This window comes from Muscardinus avellanarius (genome assembly GCF_963383645.1).
Source record: "Muscardinus avellanarius genome assembly, chromosome: 1".
Lineage (NCBI taxonomy): Eukaryota > Metazoa > Chordata > Mammalia > Rodentia > Gliridae > Muscardinus > Muscardinus avellanarius.
The window spans coordinates 225,624,932-225,630,931 of NC_137786.1; positions in this window are offsets into that span (position 1 = coordinate 225,624,932).

Genomic DNA, 6,000 nt, shown 5'->3' on the forward strand with positions numbered 1-6,000 from the left:
TGGGAGAACCAGGAAGGAGAAACATCTTAAAAGGGCCATCATCCTCTAGATGGTCTCCCTGGGAGAGCAAAAATCCCTGCAGTAGCCAAGTGGTGGTGTACACGTGTAATCCCAGTACTTGGAAAGCTGAGGGCAGGAGGATTGCAGGTTCGAGGCCAGCCACAGCAACTTAGGCCTTGTTTCAAAATCAAATAATAAAAATGGTTGAGGTATAGCTCAGAGGTAGAATGCCACTGGGTATGGAAGGGAGGGAGGGAGAAAAGGAGGGAAGAAAAAGTAATAAAAAAATCTCTGCACTATTTTTTTCTTCTTCACTTTTTTTAATTCCTTATTTTTTTGTATTTCCAGGACCCAATGGCCTTCTTTTCTTTTGTTGTTTTCAACTTGTTCAGTAAAAATCAGGACCAAAACTCATTTTGGTCCCAGGAGTGAGGCTGTGGCATGATCCTGCTGGTTGGCACAATTTATAATCCCAGTACTTGGGAGGCTGAAACAGGAGGAAGGAAGGTTTGTGGACATTCTTGGCAACTTAGTGAGGCCCTCTACAACTTAGTGAGATCTTGTTTCAAAATTTTTAAAAAAAGAATAAAATAGGGCTGAGGGTATAGTTTGGAGATAGAATGACCCTGGTTCTACTTCCAGTACCTTTCCCAAATCTAAAAGATCCCAAATAAACAACCTAATGATGCATCTCAAGGTGTTATAACTGTAAGAATGAACCTTTTCAAAACCAATAGAAGGAAAGAAATAATAAAACTAAAAACTAAAACTAATGACATTGAGAATAAAATAATAAAGAAAATGAACAATGAACTAAGAGTTGGCAGCCAACCTACCCATAAGCAAGAAAGAGAAAACTCAAATTAATAAGGCTATAATTGAAAAAAAAAAAGCAGATTACAAAAGACATCACTGAAATCCTGAGAACAAGTAGGGAATATTTTGGAAACTTTCAACTTTCATTTCAACACATTAGAAAATCTAGAAGAACTATATTTAGACACATAAGACAAACCAGAATTGAACCAAGAGAATATAGAAAACCTAAACAAACCAATAACAAAGCACTGAGATTGAAGCAGTCATAAAAATAAAATCCCCCCCCCCAAAATAAGGGCCAGATGGAACCACCATATGATCCAGTCGTACCACTCCTTAGTATTTACCCACAGGAACAAAAGTCAGTGACCTATGAACACACACACACACACACACACACACACACACACACACGCTTATAGCAGTGCAGTTCACAAGAGCCAAGTTATGGAACCAACCCAGGTGTATGTCAACAGATGAATGGGTAAAGAAAATGTGGTATGTGCACGCAATGAAGTTTTACTCAGCCATAAAGAAGAATGAATTCATGTTGTTTGCAAGGCAATGGATGGAACTGGAGAACATCACGTTAAGTGAAATAAGTCAGACTCAGAAAGCAGAGAATGGTGTGTTTTCTTTCACATTCAGAAGCTGGAGAAAAAAGGGGGAGGGGTGGACTCTGGAAATAGAAGGGGAAGAATGGGGGAGGGAGGAGGGAAGGGAAGAAGAGGGAGTGGGAACTGAAACTGATCAAATTATGTTACGTGGCTGTAAGAACATGCCATGATGAAACCCCGTAGTCTGTCTAATTTATTGTGCACCAATATAAACTTGTAAATGAAAACATTTGCTTTGTGGAAGAGCCTCTGGTGAGGTGAGAGATGAACCACACCTTGAGAGAACGTCTTTTCAAACCAGGCACTTTTTTCTCTCTCATTTGTCTGTTGTTATTGTTGTTATTTGCTTTAATGCCAGGCATTGAATCCAGGGACATTCTACATGCCGAGTCTCACTAAGTTTCAGGCGCTATCAAAAAATTGCTGAGCCTGGCCTCCAGCCTGCAGTCCTCATGTGTCAGCCTCCTAAGTATTGGGATTAAAGGCATGTGCCATTGTGCTCAGCTCTTAGCATGAGTATTTTACAAATACTAAGTTCAATAGTAAAACAAAAATTTTTAAGTAGCAAAAGGCACAAACATTTTATTAAAGAGAACATGCAAATGACAAATGATAACAAATATTTCTTTTCTTTTTTGCATTACTGGGGATTGAACCTAGGGACATTCTACCTCTGAGCAACACCCTCAGCCCTATTTTATTCTTTATTTTTGAAACAGGGTCTCATTAAGTTGCAGAGGGTCTCACAAATTGCAGAGGAGGCTAGCTGTGAACTTGAGAGCCTCCTGTCTCAGCCTCCCAAGTACTGGGATGACAAGCATGCGCCACCACACCCAGCTCAACATAAAGAGATTAGGTTTTCCTATCGAACGTAATTCTCTAAAGATTCATAATTCATAGAGATTTTAAACACTGTAAGCTATAAAAAAGATTTTAAAGCACAATAAGTTATCACAAGACACCTACCAGAATGGCTAATATAAAACATACAGAAAATATCAAATGCTGTTTAGGATGTACAGACTAGGTCATGAACACACTGCTAATTAAAATGCAAAATGGAGCCGGGCGTGGTGGCGCACGCTTGTAATATCAGCATTCAGGAGGCTGAGACCGGATGATCGCAGTTCGCGGACAGCCTCAGCTACTTAGGCCCTCTGCAACTCAGTGAGACCCGGTTTCAAAATAAAGAATAAAAAATAGGGCAGGGGGTATAGCTCGGAGATCAAGTGCCCCTGAGTTCCATCCCCAGACCCACAAAAAAAAAAAAAAAAAAGAAAATGCAAAATGGTTCAGCCACTCTGAAAATATGACAGTTTTTCCCCAAATAAAACATGTAACTACCATATGACCTTGTAATTATTATCCTGGGCATTTATCACAGAAAAAAAATGGGGACATTGTTTGCAAGGCAATGGATGGAACTGGAAAACATCATGTTAAGTGAAATAAGTCAGACTCAGAAAGCCAAAACTTGGCCAGACGTGGTGATGCACACTTGTAACCCCTGCATTCGGGAGGCAAAGACCGGGGGATCACTGTTTGCGGACAGCCTCAGCTACTTAGTGAGGCCCTTTGCAACTCAGTGAGATCCTGTTTCAAAATAAAGAATAAAAAATAGGACTAGGGGGGTGTAGCTCAGAGGTAGAATGTCCCTGGGTTCCATCCCCTGTACCTAAAAAAAAAAAAAAAAGCAAGCTAAGAATTGTGTGTTTTCTTTCATATGCGAAAGCTGGAGAGAGAGATGGGGGTGGAATCTCTCAAAAGCAGAAAGGGAAGGATGGGGAGAGGGAGGAGGGTAGGGGAAAAAAGACCTGTATAAGAAGGACAGAACAAAAAGACCTGTCTAAGAATGTGCATGGCAGCTTTATTCATAATAACCCAAAACTAGAAACCACTCAGTGTATGAAAAGTAAGACAGATAGTTGCACATCAGTACTCTGGAATATTACTTAGTAATAAAAAGGAACAAATTTTCTCTATACACAACAACTTCAATGAATTTTTAGAGAATTATGTTCAATGGAAAAACCTAATCTCAATAGATTAAATGTTTATAATTCTATTTACATGGCCTTTTAAAAATGTCAAGATCATAGATATGGAGAACATATTAGTAATCGTGATGGTCTAAAACAGGGTAAGAGTGGGGCAGGAGAAGTGGGTGTAATCATTTGAGTGACAAGCGAGAGGATACATGGATCTCTGGTTTTTGTTCTTTTTTTTTTTTGCGGTAGTGGGGATGGAACCCAGGGGCATTGTTGTTTTATTTCTTATAATTAAAGGTGAATTTATAATTTTTTCGTATGAAAATTTTAATTAAAAAAGCAATGAAGCTTCTTTCTGGGTCTTTCTCTTGGGTCATGCTTCTTTGGAAACCAACCTCTGTGCTGTGGGGATGCCAGTCAGCACCATGCATGGGTAGGCCCTGTGTAGGCATTGGCCTGATAGCCCTAGCTGAGTTTCCAGGTGGCAGTTGGCATCAGGCACTAGACAAGCAAATGAGTTTTAGGACTGTTTTTTTTTTTTTTAACCTCTGTGAAGAATGACATTAGTATTTTGATAGGGGTTGCATTGAATGTGTAGATTGCTTTTGTAGTGTGGCCATTTTAACAACATTTATTCTATCCATGAACATGGGAAGTCTTTCCATCTTCTAAGGTCTTCTTCAATTCTTTTCTACAGTGTTCTATAATTTTTGACTGTAGAGGTCTTTTACCTCCTTGGTAAGATTTATTCCTAAATACATTTTTTGGTGGTATTGGGGTTCCTGGAAACCCTTCTACCTCCGGGCTACACTCCCAGACCCATTTTTATGTTTCAATTGGAAACAGGGTCTCTTAAACTAGCGCGACTGGCTTCGAACCTGTGTGATCTTCCTGTCTCCGCCTCCCAAGCGCAGGGATTACAAGCGTGCGCCACCACAGCTGGCCCGAAATACTTTTTATTGAGGTTACTGTGAAGAGAATTTTTCCAGATTTCTTTTGGTGTCTAGAAAAGATATTGATTTTTGTAAGCTGATTTTGGATCCAGCGACTTTTCTAAACTTGTTGGCCAGCTCTAGAAGGCTTCTGGCTGAGTTTTATGGTTCAGCCAGAGCCACGTTGCGGAACGGCCGGAGTGGCCGGAGTGGCCAGACCCGCGGTGCAGAGCAGCCGGAGCCGCGGTTCAGAGCAGCCGAGCAGAGCGGCCAGAACAGCCGGAGCAGCCAGAGCCGCAGTGCGGATTGGCTGGAGCGGCGGCGCGGAGTGGCCGGAGCCGCGGAGTGGAGCGGCTGGAGCAGCTGGAGCGGAGCGGCCAGAACAGCTGAGTGGATCAGCCAGAGCAGCTGAGCAGAGTGGCCAGAGCAGCCGGAGCGGAGCGGCCGGAGCAGCCGGAGCAGCCAGAACCATGTCGCGAGGCCTAGGATGCAGAAGCAGCGTCTTACTGCTGGCGGCAGTGGCGAGTTCACCAGATGGCCCTAGACCAACCCACTCAACCAGCCACCAGGCGCCTGAGAGGAGGGGTGGACAGCGAGCCGAGGTGAGCAGGTGCTGAACAGCCGGGCGGCAGTCAGCAGTTTTGTTGGTGCAGGGAACATCTAAAGCTCCCAAGGGCCAGGCACAGCACAACTGGCAAGGACTCAGAGCGGAGTTCAAAACCAGAGAAGAAATATGCCGCATCACGGCCGAGGGCGTGGCAGTGGTGTCATATTGCCAGTGGCGGCAGCAGCGAATCCACCGAGTTCACTACAGCTCCATCAGCGCACTCAACAACCGTGAGTCAAATTGCGGCCCCTAGGGGAGAAATCCCAGTACTGCACTCCCAGGGACTTGCGCAGATAGTCTCCCTGGGTCGGAGATTTTAGCAGTGCAGCCCAGTGGGGGAGTGGCAGTGGCAGAGATATCACACCATAGTCACAACTCCCCACTGGAGAATGCCCAACTTGGCACCCCCCACGGTCTAAGCAGCCTTGATTGACTCCCTGCGTCTGAGACTTTGTGATACAACCCAGTAAAGGAGTAGTGGTGACTGAGATACCACAGACTCGAGATCCAGAGCATCTTAAGTGAACTTGTAGTGACTCAGGGAAGAACCCAGAGAAGGCACAAACTTCCAAAATCATGGGAAAGAGAAATAACAATGGAGCAGTGAATGCCAACAACCCCACAACATCAGAATCTGATAACACTGAAATCTAAAGATCTCTAGAAGATCAAATTAGGAAAATAACTTTAGAAATAATAGAGGACTTTCGAAAAGAATTTAGAGAGAGTCAAAAAGAGATAAAGGATGCAATTAATGAAGTAAAGGCCTCAATTCAAAGTATAAACAACAGATTAGACCACATGGAGAATAGAATCTCGCTTCTTGAAGATGATCATTCTAAAAATGAACGCATAGTTTCTAATTTAGAAAAAAAAAACCCGACAGCAGAAATTTGACATTGAAGAAATATGGGCCCATTTCAAGAGAGCTAACCTAAGAATAATTGGAATAGAGGAGGGAAAAGAAGGTGAAACCAAAGGGATCAACAATCTCTTCAAGGAAGTAATAGCAGAAAAATTTCCAAACATAGAGCAAG